The sequence below is a fragment of the Rhyacophila brunnea genome, unplaced genomic scaffold, assembly GCF_057557595.1.
Source record: "Rhyacophila brunnea isolate RB1 unplaced genomic scaffold, BYU_Rbru_1.0 scaffold_1, whole genome shotgun sequence".
Taxonomy (NCBI): Eukaryota; Metazoa; Arthropoda; class Insecta; order Trichoptera; family Rhyacophilidae; genus Rhyacophila; species Rhyacophila brunnea.
In genome coordinates, this window is record NW_028232751.1 from 39298549 (window position 1) to 39325122 (window position 26574).

The following is a 26574-nucleotide window of genomic DNA, read 5'->3' on the forward strand; positions in this document are numbered from 1 at the left end:
GTAGAACATTGATGTTGAATACCAAATTCCACAAAGCTAATATGTAGAATAGATTAATTTAGTTACTCCATCGTCACCCGTCATATATATGCAGCCGCGCTTTGTGCACGGCTGATTTCCATGTTATAAACATGTCAGAATTAAAAGATTTTAGCGCACACTTTCTTGTCCCGAAACGAAGTTACATGAGACTGATGTAGCAACCATATACCTCGGTGCAGAAGAGTCAGGAGTTGAAAGTAATGAATTTGAGGAGAGATCAAAATTATTCTGTAGAATAGCAAACATATATACAGACAAAACCAAAAGAAACATATTAGCTGACATAAAAAATGTAGCTATAGGAATATTTCTAGTGTAGAAATATTCCTATACCTGGTACAAAAAATGTAGGTATAGAATTAGTCCTACAGCCTCCGGTTCGGCTTGGTGAATGGCTGTGTTGGGTCACTACTGTGGTGTTCAATGTGTGGGTTTAGGATGATGATAATGAAGTCTACGATGTAGCAGGGTGAGATTTATTAGCAGCGTATCGGTACAATAGTATATTATACAATGATAGTACATATAATCTACTGAGATAGTTACGAGCTAGGTACTTAGATTCGAGTGACATTTATATAAATTATTCTTCGTTATTTATACAATAAAAACTAATACGTTAACATTAAATTCTGGTACATAATCATATTGGACTAATTATAGAGTCAGCGTTTTAAATCGAGTAGCGAAATGAAATATTATTTATTATTACAGACGTAAAAAAATATGATACCATGAAAAATGATTATTCGGCTAATACACCGTAATGATATTATATGCTGTAATATGATGTAATAATATACCGTATCTAATGTCGCCAATTGACTTGCTGATCTAGCTAAGAGTTGTTTGCTGGAAATTGATTCGCTGGGAATATATAATTGCAGAACAATATATATTTAATCGCTATTATACTACAGCTACAGCTGAAACTTTTTTGGCGAAAGCACACAAGCTGACTAATCATTGAGCTCTTCAATTTGAATGTCACCACGCCATACTATTTTTAGGGGAGTTTATCACGCTATATTATTTCATTCACAATTTTCAGTATCCTCCTGCTCGCTCTGTTCTAAGGAATCAGTCCCTTTTCTTGCAATCTAGAAAGAATTCGTCAAGCGAAAGCATTATATCAGTAGGTATATTCATAGTGGCAATATTACTTTAATATGGTTATATTGCGCCGAGCCTTTACTGAAACTATTCTTGACAACACATGTATATATTAATAGCTTGCCATGTAAGCGTTGTGTACTATTATAGGCTGACTACCACTAATAAAATTATTGGTTGCATTAAGTGACATATCGATATTGTTGACCTGAGCACTTCGGGTGCACATTTTAGTAGTGATATTAAGTCACTCTTAATAAAAATTAATTAGAATATTTCATTGTCTTTTTTTATACAGACCAACAATAAAATTTGAATTCTAATTATATGTTTCAATTATTCTACAATGCATATATTTATAGTATTTTATCAATTCTAAAATATTAAGAAAACACAGGTTTATAATATCATAGGCATGTAAAAAACAGACTTTTGAAAAGCCTAAAAAAACATACTTACATTTTAGAAAAAAAATCTAGAAAAATAATTGGACCGAATGGAACTAAACTCACGTCTTTAACCCGTCTATGATTCATGCGAATTATTTCTTAGATCTACGTTTTAACTGAAGTACTTCAAATTATACCAATCAGGAAGCAATAGGTTTTTTCTACAATTGCTCTATGATAAAGAATCTAGTTCAGTATTGAATAAAATATAATAAGACAAGTATATAAATATATCAATACCAATCCAAGACAAAGAATAAAGCCACGTCTATATTATTATAGTGTATCGGCCATTCTGACAACTCTCAGGCATATTATTATGACTTTACTAGCCTTCACTTTGCCCGCTAACCTCCAATCTACATTGAGTTTTAAAATATTATATTTTCTTTAATAGTTTATGTATTGATAAGCTTGGTTTGTATTGTTTACAGGTATAGTAGGTATTTCATAGTTCGAAACTAGATCCAAAATCGAAAGTTTCTCGGAAACCATCACTAGCATCCTATCTTATCCGCAGAATTTGCAAAATTTGAAGTTTATGTGCAGTGACCGTGGAATGGTTCACAGACTATCATCGAATGTTAGTATTAAATCAATATCTCATTAAACCAATACTAAGCTATAGATGACGAATTAAAATAACAATAGCATTATTACTAATATAATTTACGGATCAAATACAATACTATCTAAAAAGTTAGTTATAAATGCTAACCGGTTGTACGATCCACAACTTAAATAAAAAAATAGTTTTGAATTAAATGGAATTGTACTTCGGTGAAACATATTTAAAAATAATAACAAGATAAAAAAAACTTTTTATATACCACAATTTTAAATTTTCTGTTATAATGCTGTTATGTTATGTAATGTTGCTAAATATAAACTTGACGATTCTATGTATTAATAAATATAGAATAATGAAATGTCATTTTGACATTTCATATTGATTTCCATAGTAACGCACGTATATATTAATAATTTAGTTGCTAGGACCCACTTAGCAACCAATAATTGTGAGTAGTAAATTTTACTTTTAATGAATTTTTTTCCGAAACATACAAAACAGACTTAACTGAAAATGAATTCAGTTCTCCTTAAAGATGGCCAAAAGTAGTAAAAAATGCATTCCCGTCGTGTTCTGATATATTCCAAAAGTTTCAAATGTTTAGCTAGTCGGGAAGTTAGTTGGATTAATCTTGGACACATTTGTACGGGACAAACAAGAATACGAGCTAATAAAAACATGGTAAAATAATGGGTTTTTAAAGTAGAAATGTTTTTTTATTCAATAATACACAGCATTTAAGAATGAAAAAACATTTTAATTTGGAATGGAGCATGAGCAGATTATTGACCTAATAGGTTAAGCTAGTGGCTAATATAAATATTAAATTTATCGTAAAAACAAAAACCTGTTAATACGGGTCTAGGACGATTCGGCGCCGGGACAACTGGGCGCTACGCAATCGAAAATAAATAGACGTTTGTAAATTATAGATATTTTTAAAATATATATTGAATACTTATATAATATTACTAGCAATATCACCCAGCGCTGCCCGGGAGTGGAATGATTTATTATTTGAAAATAAAAATTCTAAATTTAATACAATAGGATTGAATAAGATTGAATTTAAAAAAAAGTAAAAAAAATATATTATTAGAGATTTTTAACATACTCGTAATATAGTATATTTTTGTACATTTATTGCATTTAAATATCTTAAAAAGTAGTAGATATTCTATTTATTATTGTAAAACTGTCCCGAGGTGCAACGGGTTAAATCTGAAATTCGAGACCCCGACCACGCACTCCAGCTCTGATGCCGCTAAATACAATTTTATTATTGTCCGTCAGTGAAGCATTTCGATCTAATATGGCAGCACTGCGTCGCCCGCGCCAACCTGCCGATTAGCGATTCTAATAACACAATAATTTACATCTAACTTTGCCATTTGACCTTCGATCGACGTCGATCTACAACAACATGATCTAGCGACATTTTCAATAAAAAATGGGGATTGCAGCATTAGCTTCCGCGTTTCAAGGCCCTGTACGCGCCGGGTTTTTTCCCGCAAAAACCGTAAAACTGTCCCCGGGGTGCAACGGGTCAAATCTGAGATTCGAAACCGTGACATATTCTTTAAATTATTATAGTATCAATAGATTAAATTATTTAATACTTATTGAGCATTTAAATATGCACACGTAAATACTTGTTGTGCATAGGCATGTTTAAGTTCCAACGAGAAGAGAGTTCTTTTATTTTTATATGAAGCGTCAGGCATAATAATTATTCTCAATCCACAATAAAAAATATTATGTTAAAATCAATTAAAACTACTAAGTAGTAGATATAAACTTATTGAACATCCTCGTCTACTTTCTGTATCAATCGTCTATTTATTTCATTAATGAACGTTATTTCATTCGACAGTGCGGCACCCACTTGTTCTAGCGTCCAGCTGTTCTAGTGCCGTTAATACAACTTTCACTATGTGAAGGCCCATAATAGTATCGTCTTAGGATCAAATATGGTAAAGAAGATGGTATAATAAATTCTGCGAGAACACCTCTAGCCTGACATTATGATTCATCGGGGTAAATTACAAATAATATATACACAGTCAGCAAGCAGTGATATACGAAATGCAAAGTGGCGTCAATAAATGGACTCGACTCAAAGCACCTTACTATCAGTTGGTAGCCTCAAATTATATGTAATTTCATTTCCTTCTACTTACTATTATTTCTGCAAAGCTATCTATCTTGCACTGATACATGCAAATATATTCTTTAATAATCTGAGATATTAAATCCGTAGACACTGAAACAATTTAAACGCTCTTTTGTGTTGTCAATAAATCTACCAGCAAACGTTGTAATATTCACAGTTTTATTTTCCCTTAATTTGCTACTTCGAGTATTAGTCATTTCTGGAACGCGATATTTTGAATTATGAAAATTTGTTAGAATACCCATATTGATTAAAAACAGGTTGTACCTATTAAACATTTTTTTTTATGGTTTATGCCAATTCCTTGGCACTACTTGTCGTGGGTTTCCGTAAAACTCTACTAGAAAATATTTTTTTTTTCACATATTGGGGGAAAAACATAGTTAGCTGTTATATTTTATATTAAATTTCATTTTGAGTTAACAAATTTCAAACTTGTGTTGTATATTTATGATATGTTTTAAATTATTTATTATTAGGGAAGGTTACATTAATAATCAACCGTATATATTTGATTAACGAATGAAACAGTTAATTTAAATCCATATTATTATGATTAACAGAAAGTTAATATAATTGCATAAGATATCTATCTTAGCACGCTGAAGTAAACTAATCTATATTATGTTGAGCTAAGTAGGCATATTAGGAATTAATGTATTTTGAATCCTAAGCCCTTGACAAGCCTTACCTACATAGCAAATATCCCCTTTATTTCAAAACAGATTTGCTAAGTATACTATGTAAATGTTTGAATGGCTACTTAATCTTACTACGGCTTTCGAACAATTGAAAATTATTTTCGATTGAATAGGTACCTTCATTGACGCTGAAAACTTATTCGTCTGGAATCGTGACATTTGTCTTCAAAAATTATATCATGGAATGAAGATCATACACGATACCGTCTATTGAGAAACTTGTCTTTTTGATTAGCAGTGCTATGTTGTCAAAATTTATGATATATTATAATAATACTTCAATCGTATCATTATCTTATGAATTAAAACAAAACAAAGTATACATCACATACTTATAACCCATTTATCATGGAATGACAATAGAGCGGACATGTCCCTCGGCGAGTATAAAACCGCTGGACAAATGCCGTCATACGATGGTGCCCAAGGAGCACTAAACGCCCACAGGGTCACTCTAAAACCCACTGGATAGACGAGGTCATTAGTTTCAGTGGATGTACGTGGCACCAAAGAATTAGGGACCGAGAAGAGTGGAGAAAGCTAGGGGAGGCCTTCATCCAGCAGTGGATCCATCCCGGTTGATGATGATTGTGATTATGATAACCCATTTACACGTGATTTATTGCTGGCATTAAGTATTATCGCGACCATAACAATAAAATGCAAACGTAAACACGTATTACGAGTACCATGCAAGTTGCAAAACTGCATGCAAGGATCAAAAAATTCAACAGCTTTTGAATTTTCACGCGATAGTTGTAACTTGCACGATATTTTCGCATGCGCAGTAGAAATATTGTGGCGAGCGGAATCTGACGGAAAAATAGGAACTACACAGCGCAAAGCATTTTGACGTTTACCGATTTTCACAAGTAAGTTATCCGAACCTGTCAAATATCTCCATACAACGACAACAAACGCGTTCGCTTACGCTTGAAGCATGAGAATGGCGAGACAGTCAGCACTATTCTGTGTAAACAGTTATTATCGCGATAGTTTAATTTACACGATATTGTTGCCAGTAACTCCATACACGTGTACAAGGACCATTATTCTACATGAATTAGCTCTTTACGCCCATGATCGCCGAGCGGTAACGGTAATGTAGTGAAAATTCACAATGTGTGTTTGGATCCAGAGTATACATCAAATGGATTAAGCATTTGGCTAGTGTACATTTCTCGTAAAAACAAAAATCTGTGAATACAACTTCCACCCTTTGGATGCCTATGTGATCATTTTGTGATCGAGCATGGTAAAAAAACTACATATTTTAATGATAATCACGACCAGTTTCCTTCGCTTTAATCGAAGATTGTCCTGTGCGGCAACCGGTTCTGATTATTATTAAACATGTGAAATAAGTACCATAGCATCATCATCATTATCTAAGGTCGATCCACTGATGTATGAAGGCATCCTCTAGTTCCTTCCACTCTTTTTGGTCTGTAGTTCTTTGCTGCCAGGTACATCCACAGAATTTTATGAGGAACCAGTCTCATGGCATTTTTTCCAGCGGTTGTCCATTCGCCAAGCGATATATCCAGCCTATTGCCATTTTATCTACTCAGCGACCTCTATCACTTCGCACACTCTTGTCTGCCTGCTTGTCCATTGGTTTATTTTGTGGTTTTCCGCGTTATGCCCAACAAGTACATTTCATGCCAAGTTACGCTACTCGTTTTGGATGTATCTTACATTATGAGTACATGTTTCACATCCATACTTCAGCACTAGTAGGACACATTCATTAAACAGTTTACGCCGAACGCACAGTGGATTGTCACTTTCGAAGATTCTATATGTTGTGTTTTATTTCACTTAAAATATAATGTCCTTCTACTAAGAATAAAATTGAAAGTTATGTTGTGCCGATAAATTTACCAAATTATTCGTAATTATTTTTCATTTGTGAATTAGTTAGTAGCCGGGTGAACCAATGTTAATATTATGGTATTTTGTAGCAGTAGATACATATAGGGCGTTTATTTATTGAGCATAAAAGGAATTAAATACTAATAATTGTCATTATTTCTTACCATATTATACATACACACTTCAAAACGAGGAATAACCTACAGTTATAAGTTCCTCATTAAAATTTAATAATTAATTTAACATTTCGTTATTCTATGGTATTTAATGTTGGAATTGAAAGTCTAATTTGGCAATTTCACAGATCTAGAGTGGCAGCTAAGGGAGTAAAACACCAACATAAATAAATCCACTTCTTTCAAACTTTTACTGAGTAGTTTGCCACGAAGTGTAGAATCTCCACCGTAGTTATTATTTTATTCGAAACGCAGGACGGCCAAGTCCAAACTTTAATTTTATTATTCACGAGTTGAGTGGTAAAAGTTGTTCTTCGGGCGAAATGCCGAAAGTATATTAAATATTAAAAATAATTTTAAATATTTTTTCAATTGCAACTCTAATTTAACATTCTTCTTTTATTTAATACACCCATCTATATAATACGTGAATAGTATATCTACTTGTTAAATAATTTTATCGAACTATACCAACTAGAAAAAATCCATTTTATAAAAAAAAACGATTAGCATTCCATATAAGAACTAGGTACTAGTTAAAATCGTCGTAATTACGTAGGATGTCCGTAGCTCAATTGGAAAAATACACTGGCCCGAATCCAGCGGTTAAAGGTTCATGTACCAGAGAGTGTGGTATTTTTTATAATTTAATTTTTCCTAGTGTGTATAGGCATGAGATGTTTTCAAATTATGTGTGTTCAATATATAGAATACTACATTCTCAAATCTTGTGAATTATTCGATGAATAAAAGAAGTGTTTTGCTATCTATTTAATTTAAACGAAATTTAAATTATCTGGAAACTATCACGAAGTAGCGATAATCGTATTTTTTGTGCAGGGCGTATTAATATAATATTTGAAATACATCTGAGAAAATAATATATACTTAACCAATTGAAAAAATCTTTTTTTTTTAATAAGACACCCAGCAGGCATCGAATCTGCATCTCCCGGGATTCGCGCCTACGCACATTGACCAGAATACTATAGGTATCGTATCTAATTGCGACAAATTTTATCTAATGGCTCTTACAATACTCTCTGAAGCGCTTTCCAAATTGAGTTACCATTGGCAATCGGCTTTTGTATTTTAAATCAAAGTAATTAATTAGCTACTTTAATTACTAACCGACGTCACGGATCACTCCAAGATTTTTTGTCGTAACTTACTTGAACTTGCTAATTATTTAATTATCAAATTGTCAATTATATATTATATACCTGTATAAGTAGCAATTTATCAATATTTTACCGCAAAGAAATTAATTATGATAAAAAATACATTTATGTATTTAAAACAAACGATGCTGTTGCCTTATATAATTATATTAGGGGAAGCTCTTGTACCTTGGACAGGGTTGTACCTCGAACACATGCATGTTTTTGTATGTTGGCGCCATTTTATCTTAAAATTTACAATAGTAGTTTGATTACCTTCATCTTAGTGGATAATTAACGCTAGTTTTAGATGGCAAGCGGCACGCGTGTTTATGTGAAGTGAGTTTGAAAATTTTCGTTCGTAAAAGTAAGTTTTTTTCATTTTTTTTTTTGTAAATATATGCCATACTATGTTTTTTGTGTGAATAAGTAATAGTGTAATTGAATTAAATTTCATATGTCCATAACATTGGGTTATTATAGATTTTGTATTCCTTACCTAAAAAAAACTATTAATTGTTTTTGTCATTTTGGCGTGGTGTTGTACCTTGGACATAAAAAATGCGTTGTACCTCGAACATGTCCAAGGTACAACGCGTTTGCCACCCATATTGTGTATGACTATGATTAGTATTGTTCATTCATTTAAACATTCAATTTAATTCAAACTATTGTTTAAACTTGTTCCAGGTGTTTACTTAATATGCCTCGTACGTATTAAGACAGGAATCAAGAGGGTTCGCCCGGATAACGAAAAAATACACAGTGCAATCCGTTTAATAAAATAACATAAATATACGCTGAACAGAGCTCCGAAACTAAACGGGTTACTCAGAAGCACAATAAGAAAGTATATTCATCATTTTGAAAATACTGAAAAGCCTGCACCCTTTATGAAAATCTTGCTTTAAAGAAAATTTTCAGTGAAGAAGAAGAACATAATATGTTGCTGCAATACATTACAGAAGCTGCATCGTTGCAGTATGCCTTCTATGATAAGACCTCACCCCAAAGCTGCCCCACGGAAAAATAATCGCCAGGGGCGAGAAAAGGGTCGATCTCGTAGTCTGACTGATACACCGGAGAAATTAAGAATCGAGGATAAGAAGAAAACCAAGCTGGCGAAGACTTAAAATATTATTCCATCGAAAAAAACTAATTATGTTCTTAAAAAAGTTTCTGCTGTTAAGAAAAAGCTATTAGTTAGTTTCGAATCTTCATCAGCAGAGTCATCGGCTGATAATTTTGCACTTCAAGACTCCAGCGATTCAGAAGGACCTCAAGAATTTCCAGATGAATTTTAATCTACACTGAATTTAGAATATCAAGTGGGGAATTTTGTAATTTTTCTTTATGAAAGAGAATAATTATTTTTTAGGAAAGATCCTAGAAATATGCAAGGATGGAGCCAAGATTAGCTCAATGCAAAAATCGCTAAAGGGTTAGAAATGGTCGGAGAACATCGACTCGAAGAATTATCCTTGAGGTGACGTAATCCAGAAAATTCTACTACCTGAAAAATGCCAATCTAAATTTACTTAATTTACTAAATTTTAAATCTACATTTATCAAGTTAAGGAAATGGTCAAGTATTAGGGTGATAAGGAAGAGATAATTGAGGTTTTATTATTAAATACGATTCATTTTATGTGATATAATATCTACCTAATTCTAATTAAGATAATTATGGTTTATAATTAAGTATAACTGTTATGAAAAAATGTTCTTCTGTTCCATAAAATATATTTGTAAAAAGCTTATTTTCTTTTGTCGTAATAAACAAGCGAATACGAATTTAATAAATCTGTGTTTTTATTTAGCATAGGTACCTAAATGTCCCCTTATTATGATTTTTAAATGTATGTCCAAGGTACAACCTTCATATGTTCGAGGTACAACACCCCTGTTGTACCTTGGACCTAAATCCACATTTTTTTATATGGCCTAAAATCACCATAAATATCAAGATATTTAATTTGATACATGTATCAAAGCATGCGCAACAGATGCTAAAATCAAACCAACTAAAGTTGGCAATTTTACCTATAACCAGTCATTTATGAAAAATCAAAAACAGAAAATAGGTCCGAGGTACAACAGGTTCCCCTATATTGTATTTTATGAAGCAAGCAAGTAGGTACTCGCTAGTGCAGTTTAACCCGATGGAATACAGTGAGAAATCCCGGTAGGCCGACGAATCACAAATGCATTTTTTTGCTATTCACTCGTATTGCAAATGTATACATTTTACGATACGAATGATAAATTTTCTTTCGAATTGAGTTCTTCAAGAATTCTTCGTGCAGGCGGTAAAATAGCACAGAAAATGTCTTCAAGAATTTCACATGTTCAACATAATAATATTATATTACATTTCGTTTTATTTATTTTTTCAAATTAGAAAATACATTTTGTTTACAATAGTTTTATTAAGCAATTATTGTGATATTTTAATTATTATAGTGCTGTGTTTCAAGATGCTTGTGCTGTTTTAAATAATATATATATATGTCAGTGGCGAAGGGTGGAGGTAAGCTGTTAAGATCTGACATAACTAGAGTTCATTAAACTTTGTTAACCATGCGTATTTGTTTTCATTGAATTAATCTACAATTTATTATTTACAGATGGTGAGTTTTAAAAAAAATCATTAAGCTCTACCTAAACTAAACTTTAATTGATAAAATTTTTTATTATCTCTGTAAAATATCCAAAGTTATGACGTATGATTTAATTGCTTAATTTTAGATATTTTATAGATATATGAATATTTTTTTACTATCTGTTATGGATTGGTTTTCGCAGCAATGCAATGCAATCAACACCATATGTAAATTGTAGTCTTAGTTCAATGAAAACAAATACGTATGACTGACAAAGCTTAGTGTGCACTATTTATGGAGGATCTTAAAAACTTACGTCCACTCTTCACCACTGATATACCTACATATAATTACAGATCGCAATATGGTATCATAGAAATTCAAAACTGTTGAATGATACCACATGCAATAATTTCTGATGTGTTTCTTACATGTTGACTATTCGACAACACAAACATAGACCCCTACAAACCAACCGCCCCGCGAAATTTTTAATCGAGTGTATCACAAAACCCTATGTTTAGTGTAAAACATCAGCAGTTTTTTCACCTGTCAATGTCTCAGGAGTAGATACCGAAGATTGAGGTCGCCACACACTCAAATATGCTATTACCGAGTGTACAGAGATTTCTAATAAATGTGCCGATATGAGAGAAGAGCACGGTAACCTAACAGAACAATCTAAATCAATACAGACATACAAAAACTAATTGAATAGATATTCATGTCCACAATAAGACGCCGCATTGTTTTAAAAGACAGTGGTGGTAATGAGGTAATATTTTTACCTGCACTTGCTACTGCATATTTGAGAAAAACAAAAATCTGTGCTAATGTTCCACAATAAGATTCAAGTTACGGGAAATGGATGTTAGCTACTTGCTTAACTTATTAACCTCGTATTGTAGGTCCAAACACACATTGAAAAACAACATGACGTGAACTTTGCCAGACCCAAAATTTGAACCTGAGACCTTCGAATTACTAGGCGGATACGTAACCACTTGACCATCGATGAATTATAAATTTATATACAGTTCAATATTGGTCTGATTGACTAAAAAAATACCGGATTGGTATCGAGTCTCTAATCCGCCTCTGGGAACTTAAATTACATATTATATTGAACTTAATCTTGTTTCGTATAAGTGCTTTTCGAAAACATCTTTTGTATAATTTCTAAGAATACACACAGTAGAAAGTATATTGTATTCTGGTTAACGTATTTCACATACATACGTATGTAAATCGACATACCTAAGTAAGTAATGTATAATCGGTAATGTGGTAAGCCCAATCTATTTTCCATGCGTATTGTTAAAAAACGGCAGGCCAACTAAAGCGGGGCACCTCTCGAAAAATACGCTTTGTGGTTTTTTACACAGGTTTACCATTCATTTTCCACTGAATGTATTTTCCAATCGTATTTGGTATTTTTTTTTAATATTAAATTTGAATAGCTGCACAATATTTATAAACTGGTTTTTAAATATACGTACCTATGCACGGGCTACTATTTTTAGCGATTGCACATTGACAGAAGTCTTTTCAATATGAATATTTTCAATTCAAACTAAAATAAAATTTTCATTTATTTTGACTATTTTGTATGCAAACATAGCATTTATCGTTTGCTTGCTATTAATGCAAATAATAATTGAAATTCTCATTTTTAATAACAATAATTATGTGACAAAATGAACTTGTAAAATACAGAGTGGCGCATGTTATTATTTTATTGGAAGGTACTATAATCTTATTATTTAATGAAGATAAGTTAATATTGGTTAACATTTGTAACAATGTACTATAATCAGCGCTCGGTAATGGAAAAGTTTACGAACCGGAGAGCTCGAAAATTTCCCAAGGATATTAACATGGTTATCAAATTTTATGGGTGTTTTATAAACATAAATGTGTTAGATTTCTTGTTATATGGCATATCTACCTCAGACGATCAAAATATTTTAAACATGAGACGGAGCGATAACTTTACAGATTCCACGAACCGGAACGACGCTCCGGTCCATTTTGAGCCCTGACTATAATATAATATCTTACTGTATTATAAGTTCTTTATATTTCCTCAGTGATAAACAGGTTTGACAGTGGGTATATTGTCTTCGCCCTGCATCTCAGTTAAACCTTATGGTGGAAAGGGTTTCTCTCTCTTCGTTTTTCTTCTCTACTTCAGGCTGTATGGATTTTATCCGTTACTCGATATAACTGACTTTCTCTTAGGTATGCTAACATACTATAGTTTAAAGTTTAGAAGGAATTTATATTTAGCCACATATTTTTTTCAACTTATATGCGGTGTAAATGGAAATTGGTAGTATTGGTTTGTGTGTTCCTAATAAGTAATTATTTTAGAAAATGGGAGAAACCGTTGTTTGTTCTTTCAAGGTGCAGAATTAACCTGACATTGGTAATGATAATTGTGAGGGCAATAATAATTATTGTGTTAAGTAAAATCACTTTGGATATTGATATATTCCACTTACGTGAGTGCGAGTTTAGGTGAACATTTAAAAAAATGTATACATAGTTCACTCTTCACCACTGCGTGTGATTCCATGTATTTTTATTTAAATATTATTAATAATTATTATGTCTCATGTCGTTAATACTTCAATCAGTAATTTAGTATGACCACTTTAATGTAAAAATAAATACATATGAATTTGAGCAATGCCAAATTGATGACCACGTACACACCACAAGAACATCCGACAATAGTGATATGTTATATGATTAAATGTAGTGTAGGTATATGAATGTAAACGTTGCTCTAAGAATGTCAAAAGGAATCCGGTTAGCTAAGAAAAGCTACACTACATTTCATCATACAACATATCACTCTTGATAATGGCCTCTGCAACGAGCCCGAAACTTTAAGGAAAGAAGGAAGGACACACGGTAGAAACCCAAAAATCTACTACGATAAAAATCAACTGTGAAAGCCTCAAACATTATAATTTCATGTGAGATCGCAAATAATTATGCTTTCATCATATTGGAGATATTCGTAAGTAAAACAATCTATATTGAGGGACTTAAGTCCGAGAAGAATTATCGAGGCACAGTAAAGTTGCATCCCATCAAAGCCACGGCATTATTTGTGTAAAAATGATGAACGCTAGAAATGGATGTTTGAACACTTGTTGGTACCGCAAATGAAACAACTTGATTTCTTTCATGGTGAATTAAACTATAAGTGATTGCAATATAACGGTGTCACATCGCACACCGCGATGTAAACAATATTAATTATGCAAGATTTCTTCAGTAGTCTTCATTTCATGCACAGGTCACCGAAGCCACTCAGTCTAACAGCCCCAGATTGCTGGGTAATTTAAAAGAAAAAGTGACGGATTGAACGGAACGGAACTGACTTTTGTGAAAAAGTGACGGATATTGGAGCTTAAAGACAACATTTATCAATAAACCGAGATTTTAAAGACGAAAATATTTAAGCCAGTGATAGAAATAACCCGATATTATTATTTTTCCAAATTGATCATAAAACATAAAACCGATTATAAAAAAACATCATTTGCGCCACCTTGTGCATGAAATAAATATTTGACTGTGTTTATTTGTTTTTTTTTTAATATCTATATTTGCAGTAAGCTTTTCAAAATAAAAAAATGTTTTGTAACAGGGAAAACGAATTCATTCGCTGTCAAATATAATTTTCCCTTATGACGACAACATTATTTGCGATTCTCCTATATGCAGCGCATAATGATAGAACAATCATATTGTAACATTTAAAAATAAGTATTAGTTTCAATCCATACACAATAAGGCATTGTTAATAATGTGCCATGAATATTGGCAGATAATAAAAAAATAAAATATCTCAATATAGAAACGTTTGAAAAGAGTAAATTTACAGGTCAATACGCTTGTTGCAGAGTAGAAAATTCTATAAAATGAATGAAGTGGAAACCGTCACGCGAATAGAATTATAGGCGATCCACTTTTCCGTTGTATGGAATTCTTGCACGTTGCACAAAAGATGGAAAAGTGAATAAGAATTCTTAGAATAGCAACGATCATGGACTAGTATACCCCATAGCCATTGATGTGTTGAAAACCTATGTTGAGTCCTAGCTTCATCGAATAATTTCCTATTCGATATTATCTCCGTCTTGTGTCACTTTCATACATACAGTGCAATACTGCGCTTACGTGACAGCATCCACTCATTTATGCAATATTTATACAGTGAAACCCCGATTCTACGTTTTTCAAGGGACCCTAGAAAAAAACGATAAATGCGGGAAACGATGAATGTGGGATATTCAAGAGAAAATTAAAAAAAAACTCGTTTTTCTCCTGGATTTTTTCGACGTCTTGAATTATTTTCAGTTTCTCAGATAGAGTTCTAGTTTTCTTCATGGGGGGCATTTTAGTTGCGACTTATAAAAATTCGTGATACGAGATGCGAGGCAAGCCTGCGCGTCGACCAACCTGTGCAAACAAAGTGACGCGACTATCATAGTATCACAAATAATTCTACGAAAGCGAAATGAAAAATATTCAACGAAAACGGTCAATCGGGATAATATTAGTGACGGGACAACAATATTTAGACGATAGATTGAGGAAAAACGATAAATCGGGGAACGGTTAATGCGGGATTATTTTAACATTATTCTAATGGGTGATTGGCGGGACTTTCAAAAATGAATGATCCGTGCGGGAAAACGCTTTATGCGAGAACCACTGTAAAAAGAAACAAAGGAATGTCACCTGACATTCTAACCAAAAATGTTATTATATTAGGTAATAACACTGGTTTACTATATAGGATATACTAATAATATATAGCTAAATTTACATAGATGTGATGTATCCTTATTTTCTTATAAATCGTAATGCAATCGGACTCATTCATTGGTCCGCGTATCGGTACAGTAAACAGTATGCAGCCAAAGTGATTGTATATCGAGTTTGACCAAACTAAGATGGTTAATACACGATTTTTGTTTGTAAGAACATCTTGGAAAGCAACCTTTAAGTCGGTGATAACTGATAACTCTCGTAAACTAAGAGGAACGCGTTACATATTTATATGTACCTAAGTATGATAAGCTGTGTTATTGCTCATCAAGTCTAGGTAAAATAAATTTGACTGCATCGGTACGTCCTTCCCATAATAATAACACAATATTGGCTGCCCGGAATAAATTCCCAATGGGAAAAATGTGATGCAGTGTGTGATTTGCTATTTGATAATCAAAAATAACATTGTTATAGTGGGAATTTCAAATTTGGTTTTCATAATTACATAATGGTGAAATCACATATTGGTATCTATTTTTAGCTTGCCCACTTTACATGCATTTCGTTAGATGGCAACTTTTAAATCTATACTGGCCATAAAACTGAATAAGTAAAAAAAGATCATAACCAGAGCATCGGAGCGGAGCGGGAGCACCGAAAAATTGTAGTGCTCCACTGCTCCGGATGTTTTCTTATTATTATTAAATTTTCGTCCTAAAATCCAATGAAAATAGTATATTTTCACTCTTTGCAACACTAAAATTATTTGAAATATGGCAACACTGCTGAGTGATATATAACCTCATTTTTTGACAGAAGAGGCAAATATCGAGAAACGATTTGCTGTCGGTTTTGTTAGAATTAATAATGAAAATGACGATTCTTTTAAAACTACTTATTTTTTAACTTTTGTGTACATATAATACTTATTAAAGCTTTTTAGCCGGAGCGGAGCAGACCCTGGAGCGGAGCCGGAGCAAGTATTGAGTCCCGGAGCGGAGCTGGAGCGGAGCAACTCAAAAAAGGGGCCGCTCCAACGCTCTGATTATAATTCTACAGAGAAAATAATTTTAAAACTTCTGAGGGGATCCAAGTTATTCTGCTGAACCAATAATACCATCACATGCATGCTGGTAGGTCCAATCACTTCGATATAATTGCATATTCTGTTATAGTTCATTTGAATTCCTTTAAAGCAACTTGTTTACCTTGCCCACTCTACGTGTAATTTTTAGATAAGCACAATTATTAAATCTAATAGGCTCGAAAAAAAATAGAATGAAAATTTATCAAAAGTAGGCGGTGAAAATACATTTTAAAAATTCTCAAGTGACAGTATTTACGACCTTCTTTTTTTTAAAAATCTCATAAAAGGAGTGGATATCAAAACAAAGCATTTCAAAATTGGAATAGTTACATAATAGGTATAAAGAAACATTATATATAGAAAACTATCCCATAAATACAAGGGGGGACATGCTCGTCGAAGGTCAAAATTGAGTTTTTATTGTATTTTCAAACCATGATACTGGACACTCCTTAAACGTTGTAGATAATCTATTTATATAATTTTAAAGCCTTATTATCCTTTATAGTTATTTTAAACATTTGATGACTGCATAAAGTATTTTTGTTACATAAAATAGTATTCTTTCAAACCTCTCGCTCTAATGTTTTAGAATATAGTCATATTTCGGTACATAACTGTGCAGTGGTGTTAAGATTTTTTACGTTTATTAATTTTTAAACGCATTTATGAAACCATTAGTATAATTTATGACGAGATAATTTTTGTAAAATATTCACGATAAAAAATTATATTGATAATCTCTGTGATCCCAAATTTGACAAGAATTAGGCATTTTATTATTCAAAAAATCGGCAAAATTAGCACATTTGAAGATGATTCTAAAGATATTTATTATAAGCTATGTCTTTGAATATTCAAGTGTGATAAACATCTTATGAATAATGATTGCTTTATAATAATTATTGACCTAAGAATAAGGTAGTGTTTTTTTGAAATACGCCATTTCTTTTGTCATTCCCTAGTGGTTAGGCTAAAACATATGGCCGTAGCCATAAATTGACAAACTATAATTAAAGTAAGGAGTAAAATTATGTTAACGCGCGTGTTTGAACATGTACATAACCGATTTTTTTTTTTTTTTTAAACGGTACATGATCAAATACGCGCGTCAATATCATTTTACTCCCTACTTAAATTATAGTTTGTCAATTTATGGCTACGGCCGTATGTTGTAGCTTAACCACTGGGGAATGACAAAAGAAATGGCGTATTTCAAAAAAACACTACCTTATTCTTAGGTCAATAATTATTATAAAGCAATCACTATTCATAAGATGTTTATCACACTTGAATGGTCAAAGACATAGCTTATAATAAGTATCTTTAAAATTATCTTCAAATGTGTTAATCTTGCCGATTTTTTGAATAATAAAATGCCTAATTCTTGTCAAATTTGGGATCACAGAGATTATCAATACAATTTTTTATCGTGAATATTTTACAAAAATTATCTCGTTATAAATTATACTAATGGTTTTATAAATGCGTTTAAAAATTAATAAACGTAAAAAATCTTAACACCACTGCACAGTTATGTACCGAAATATGACTATATTCTAAAACATTAGAGTTAGAGGTTAGGAGAAGAATACTATTTTATGTAACAAAAATACTTCATGCAGTCATCAAATGTTTAAAATAACTATAAAGGATAATAAGGCTTCAAAATTATATAAATAGATTATCTACAACGTTTAAGGAGTGTCCAGGATCATGGTTTGAAAATACAATAAAAACTCAATTTTGACCTACGACGAGCACGTGGGCTGTTAAACTACTAATAAATAATTAATATTGTTTTACTGAATAATTGTTGAGAGGCTAAACACTATTCCAACAATTCACAATAAATTCATAGTTTATTTGTAATAAACAATCTGCGATTATTTTCAAAACTCATTTCATTGTACTATACATAGGTACGCGATTCACTATATTGATTTATGTTTCTTTGTGGTCGAAAACATTAGATCCCAAATGCGATAATCTGTTGTCATTGTGGATATCAACTACAGAAGGTGACATGTAAGAAATGGTTAATTTGCGGTACTCACCCTTACGTGATGATGCTTGTGCTGAAAGTATCGTTCCCCGAAGGGTGATGACACACAGCTGGACTGCTGGCAAAGCCTAGTCTCGTCCCTCTGGCGGCAGCTGGAGTTGGCGTTCGACGTCCGCTTCGACAGGCCACCTCCACAGGTTGCAGAGCAAATACTCCACGGGGTTGATCGCTCCACACAATGCGGGGGGTCGATTGCTTAAGCAAACGAAACAAAAGGAACAATATTAAAATATACAACCTTTAAAAATATATACAGTTATATCGTAACCCCTCCGAAAATCTTGATATAGTCTGGTAGTTGTACGCCTCTATCTTTATATTAATCTGTCCACTATTCTTATTAATACGAATTATTAAAAGGCAAACACACAACGGACTTTTGTGAATGTATTTGATAAGGTTTTCTTTATCACCTAATTGTTTCTTTTTTTATTTTCATATTGCAAATTTTATATCTGCTTTTCTTATTCTGAGAATGCTGTGCTTAAAATATATCGATATATTTTGTTTTGTATGAAATCATTGTAGCTTTTCAAGTCAGTATCAACCCAGCTCTAACTAAGGAAGCATCAACGGTATTATATCATTCCATAGTAATGTAACCCGGGTCAATGAGAAGCCAATACCTTACTTATTGGACTAGAATGGTGTCGTCAATAAGTAAATGGAATTTGATAATATTACTTAAAAATATTAGTGAGTACATTGTGAGAAATTTAACTAGGGGTGTCACTGTAACGTTGATGTATTTCACCTATTATAATTATACGAACGTGTCTTATTAAATATTGAGATTTTCTGTGTTGTGAAGCTGTGATATGGTAATATTTTGTATTAATAAATAAATATTTTACAGTTTTGGGTTATAAATTAATGAAAATGTCGTTCGCTATTCATACCTATATATGTAAATAATACTTACAGATAGAGAACGGGTAAAAAATAGTAGTTAGACAATATAGATTAAACATGTATATAAGCAAAATAGAACAAACTCTAATATAGGTCATGAAATAAAAAAAATAAGAATAAAATAAACTAAAATGAACAATAATTAAGAATGCAACATATATAATTACCTACCTGTTATAATAGTTGACTGCCTAAACGGAAATATTGAACATGTCAATAAATGAACTATTAAAAACGAAAAGAATCCTTGGAATAAAAGAATACATCGATTGGTTCGATCTAAAAAAGTGCCCACCACCACCCGTCATATATGCACAACCGTGGATATGCACGGCCGCTTTCTATGACGCTTTAAACGTGTCTAAAAGAAGTGATTTTAAGTGCTCATTCCGTCCCGAGACGGAGCCGCACGGGACTGATGCTACAACCATGCACCGTAGTGCTTAAAGAAGAAAGTTAAGAAAGAAAATGTTTGTTTTTGGACTGGCTCTGTTGTCCGCTGACGTTAAGCGCTTTGTGTACCCGCATACTGAGTGTCACGAATTGAAATGGATGAGTCTACAGAAGAGTCGAGACTATCCCGCTCCCCATACGACGCTGCAAATTTCTCAAATGCCGCAAAGTTGGCCTCGGTTGCTACCAGATCTCCATGACTAATTGGGCCCGTGTGAGGACGGACCCTGGCAAACAGCTCCGCTCGTTCGAATTCCATAAGCGGGCAATCCCAGAGGATGTGTTCAACATTTTGGTGGTCATGCCCGCAGGTACAACCCGGCCCATCTACTATCAAGCCAAACTCGTGGAGTCTGGCGGCGAAGTTGCCATGGCCGGTGAGGAACTGGCTATAAAAATCAACGTGAACTGGGTGTATTCTGGGGTTACGATGATATGACTTTGCCAGGACTGGATAGATTAGAAGGCGAGCCAGGCACCCATTCAACCACGCTTTGGCGTCTCCACCTACGAGTATTTTAATTTGATTTAAAAAAAAATACAAACTGAATCCTTGGATTGATTGATCACACGAGACGGCTTGTAATCTATATTGTATAATAGAAAGATGGCGCTGGTGTGATTTTCGGACACTACCCACACTTTTAATTGCAATTTAATGGAAACGAACGAATATTATTCTCAATACTCCGGCTTACGCTCCCACTAAGCGCGCGGGGATATAATCAATCAATCTCGGTCGCCTGGTACGTCATTTTCATTATAGGAACAATTCGGTGCAAATATTAATTTGCGAATCATTTCGGGCAGGCGTCCACACACAAGGGTGGCTGCGACCCCCTAACGAATTATGATTTGCATATCGCCAGAAAACTATTTTTATTGTTTTTTTTTCTTCTGTATATAATTTCCATCGATGGGTCAGTGTAGAGCTTCCCAACTGGCGTGATGCGAGTGAAGTGTGAAACTAATCGAATTCTGGTATCCAGAAACACCGCTAAATACCATCCACAATGAATAATATCTGAGGTAGGCTGTTAAGATCCGACGTAAATAGTGCACACTAAACTTTGACAGTCATACGTATTTGTTTTCATTGAATTTAAAATTCAATCAAACCCTGCCTAATCCAAACCATCGTAGATAATAGTCAAATAATATTCGCTCATCTACACAATATCTAAAATTATGCCATTAAACCAGACATAATTAAAAATATCGTCTCTGTTCTGGCAGAACACACTAACTGAAGAATACTAGTTTTGAGTAATTTGACTTTGAAGTTATTAAAATGTTTGAAATGGTCTATCATGTGAGTTTATTAAGTATTAGTTAAAAGGACGACTTTAAAATAACGACTGTTTATTTATTAAGAAGGTTTCCAGACGGTGAAGTTTGAAATAAGGAACATTTTGGGATAACTAACTCAATATGTCATTTTTTCGAATTAGTGTCTTCTGCCAGAACAGTGACGATATTTTATAGATAGAAGAATATTTTTTATTGATTATGGTTTGGGTAGAAAGGGCTTAATGTTTCTTAAAAAACTGAACAACACCATCTGTAATAATATGTATTCTTAATTCAACAAAAATAAATAAGTATGACTGAAAAAGTGTGCACTATTTTTGCCGGATCGGCCATAACACACGTTAACTGTTATGGTTTTGTTTAGGCAGGGCTTAATTTAATTTTAACTAACTAACCAACACTATCTGCAAATTTCATTGTATTCAATGAAAACAAATAAATACGACTGACAAATTTTAGTGTGCACTATTTATGTCGAATCTTAATAGCCTATCTCCACACTTCGCCACTGGTGTATATGGCGAAGCTATGGTATGACCTGAGATGATGCAAGAAGCTTGTCTAGCGATAAGGATTCTTGGATTATTTGTTATCCATATACTACTAAGACACAGGACTAAGTCAATGGTGTTCAAAGTTTGCGCCGCCATGTATTACGTCAACGGGAACCGCAGGCTGTTTGAAAAAAGGAATATTTCCAAATTATCTTAAAACAATGCACTGTCACAATCATAATGATATTATCACAAAAAAAAAAAAAAAAAATAGCACTCTCAGACTAGCAATTTTATTGGTTTAATAAAAAGAAGATAAATTACCTAGATAAGTTTACATGGATTCAAGATCTGAATGAAATGAGGACAGCTGCAGTGACGTTCAATAATGGTAGTCAGGTCATGCTTTGCTTGGGGGTGGTATATTCTGAGAAGGCGACACTTTTAGGATGGCAAGTGATTTGTACAATTGCGTGTACCCATCTAAATAATAAAAATATCTAAATAAGTAGGTACCTATATATTATTATGTATCTGATGATATTCCTAAAAAAATTAGAGTAAAAATTGTTAGGGAGACACGTTGTTTACGTATCTCACTGGGTGAAGTTTGTTACCAAGATTTGAGAGACTGCGAGGTCACCAACATGCCCACACATAGAGGTGGGTTTCGGGAATTTCCCGACGGGAATTCTCGAGAAATTTTTAACATTTCGGGAAATCCCAGATCTCGAGAATCTTTTCTCGGGATTCGGGATTTCTTTATTATCTAATATTAATTGAACAACCGATATTTTATAAATTGATAAATTAACAAAATTTGATTGACGTGTGATTTTATTTCAACACAATAAAGCCAACGTCGACTCGAAATGAGCGCAATTTTGAGCCTCAAAGGCGTACGCGATTGTCAGACGCAGCCATTGGCAGTCTGTGTTTTTTGAAATTCTATTTAAAATAGTATTTTTTTTAATTATTTTTGTTTTCTTACTTCTATTTGTTTGTCTTCCCGCTTAAATTTAAAAAAATAATATTTTTTGGAATTTGTTTTCCACTGATTTTAGGATTTTTTATAGGTTTTTTTTTTTAATTTTCTCGATATCTCGAGAATTCTTTTCTGGAAATCTAGAATCTCGAGATTGAGGTTTTCTCGGGAAATATCCAACTCTACCCACACAGCCCATTCACAGGTAGTTTTCAGAGTGAAGTGAAAGAAAAAAAGTTTTAAGTCCGCTGGACTAAAGTGAAAAAAATAAATTTAATCTTGTACTCAACATCACTGAATTTGTTGCACTGGGATTCATTTCATTTGGAGAAATTATTATTAAACCTCTGTTTTGACCAAATATAACAATAATGAATTAACATTCAAAGTTAATTCCAAAAACTCTAGTACTAGGTACTACATTGATAAATTTTTGTACATAGTGTAGCCTTTGTGGTAAAGAATTTTCCAACATATTTACGTCATATTCACATTAAACGATAACGTAAAAATGATAAATTTTATTATAATGAAAAACCTCAGCCAGAGTGTCGAGTATGACTTTGATATAAACGGTTAGCCTCCCGCATTTTGCAGCCTTTAGAGATAAATACGTTTAGTGCATTTTGCGATTTTCTAGAGTTTTTTTTTTAAATAAACCCTTTATTATATTTCAACGTTGTTATATTTCAATGCTATAACTTTACTAAAAACCTATATTACCTACATCAAAATCCATATAGTTTTTTTTTTCATATTAAGTATACACAAATAAAAGATTGAATCAATTAGTTACAAACCCGTGTACGTATTGTATTTCAATATGTGTTTGGACCCAGAGTAAAGACATAATAAGATGAGCAAGTTGCTAATATAGATTTCTCGTAAAAACAACAATCTGTTAATACAACCCACTTTGTGGAGGCACATTTATTATGATCTTCTAAGGATCGCACATCGTTAAAAAAAATCTATATAATGATATATGAAAAATTATAAGGCACCTAAATAAATGTATGTGTATTTTTCCAGCAGAATCCTTATAAGTAAAAGTCACCGCACGCTACTGCTAAGAATTCTTCAGTGTAGCGCTAAATTTATATAATCTGAATATTATGTTTTCACTCGAAAATTGTTGGGTAGCACTTGGTTAGTGCACAAACGTGTGTTTTAAAAAAAATATAGAATAGGTACTCGAGAATCGTTTGAAAAACGAAGGTGAAATGTATATAGTATATATTCTAATGGATTCAAGCTCTGTACTATTCCATTTAAATCGTTTTTTTGCGATCCGGGTTTCGCCTTTCGGCATCTTGAGGCGCCGTGTACACTCACCAAAGGTAAACACACAATCCATCCAATTTAAAGTCAAATTCCATCAAGTACCTTCAGTCGATAGTATTAATACTTTGGACGCGGAAGACGCACACGGTGCGTAATGACCAGGCGGCCGATCGATGTAATTAACGTGCATTTTAAAGGGGGCAATTAAAATCTCATTATCTATTCAGCAGCGAAAGCGTTAATATGTATATATTATGTATATTTATTTATATTTGAATGAGATAATATCTTCTCAAATTCTCTATTTGGACGTAGGTAAAATATTTTTATGATGCAGATAGGCCTTTTGCCGCATAATAATTAATTTTCAATTAAAACTAGGCACACTAACCCACCGCAGATAATAATTCTCTGTACGAAAGAAACACAGAGAGAGAGGTTTCATAAATTTAACAATGTATTTAATATGCCAAATTAACCAAAATATATAGATACATAATATTATATACTGAGTAAAGTAAAAAGACGAAATGTTACTGAATTAGGAAATTTCAAACACAAAGTCGAATAAAAATAATATGTCCAAAATAGTAGGTATTATATATTGATAAATTGTTATTTTAGACTATCACAATATGTTTATTCTGGACACAGAATTGGTTGAAGACAATTCATTACCGCATGGTATGGTACGTACATAGCTGCATTACTAAACTCTAACTGGCGTATGCATATAACAGCTAACTGCATTCAAGCTATTTAATGCGAATTTGCATGCATAAACCTAAATAGAGTCGGTTGAATAGTGACGTCACGTCTCTGACATAATACGCGTCATGTCGAGACTAATGTTACCAATTTTTAAATTTTGATTCTCCGATAATTAATTTAAAATATTGAAATTGTGAATTGGTGTAAAAATGTCCAAACGGTACCATATTATAAATTTAATAATTATAAATGAATAATTATCATGTACTTTAAATAATTTATTAGTTATGACATCATATTTATTTTATTCTTCTAACAATATAAATATTTACTTAGGAATCGAGTGGCCACACTATTGTCTCGCAGCTAACTTCATTTATGTTATAAGATGACGTGTTATTGACTGCGAGAATTCCGTCCTCCTAATGTACTGAAATGAAATGGATGACGTCCTAATGAAATGAAAACGGATCTAATTATTATCATTTATAATTTATACCAATCAACCTATGACAGTCTTACCAGTGTGTTTGAGATTTTAATCTTGTTTATTTCAGTTTAGGTGATATTTTGAAACAATGCAGACTGCTTCCAATTGCATATAATATAATATCTTAAATAAAGCAGTAACTAGTAGGCTAATATTATTATGTAGTACCTATTTTATCGCAATGTTACGTAAATCCATCTTATCCATGGAAAATACTGCGTTTTTTATGACGTCTGTAGTGAGTAATCGAACCACGGGTGCATTGTATCTAGACTATGGATTAAAATTCATGATGTGTTTTTTAAACGGCACAATTACTGTTTAAAGTTCGCAAATGCTCTACCGAATCTACAAAATTGATGGGTTCTCAATTATAATTGTATGTATTACATATATTATAGTATAATGACAATTCTAACCAACAAAAAAACTTGTAATGAATTCATTTTTGCCGACTCTTTACGTACCTATGTACATAAGTATGCTCCTGTCATGTGTCAGACTTACGTATATTATCTACACACACATTTTCACAATACTCTATAAAACCTACGAAGGTGTCAAGTCTCCTACTAAACGCTTGTTGTGATGAACTCATTTTAGACGTATATTAAAGTGACACTGACAGCTCGCGCAGATCGCCGCCATTTTAAGTTTGGTGCGCATTCCTGTACGCATCTTCGTGACGTATGCATTTTTTATAGTTTTCTTATTTAGCCGATAAACCGCTTACTGCGTTGAATGCGGTTCAAAAGTGTATGAATACGGCTGTAAGAATAAAAATTCTAAAGGATACACTCCTATTCGTATTATCGAACGTTATTGTTGGTAAAACAGGGTCATTAATATTTTTTTAGAAACCCAATACCTAAGGGAACTGTCAAAAAATTCTCGGTGTCCACCCGAATTCCGGTGTGGTGTAGGTCATGGCTGGGGAGGGCTGACAGGGCTCTAGCTTGTGGGCTCGGGCTGTGGGGGGCCCGGCGTGTCGGGTTGACCAGATAAGTGAGATAAACACACATCATAAATAAGCTTTAACAGTAAAAAAATCGCCTGCGGAGATATTACTCTTAATGCCCATGAACATTTTCAATTACTTATATAATTGTGCAATATATGTTTTGA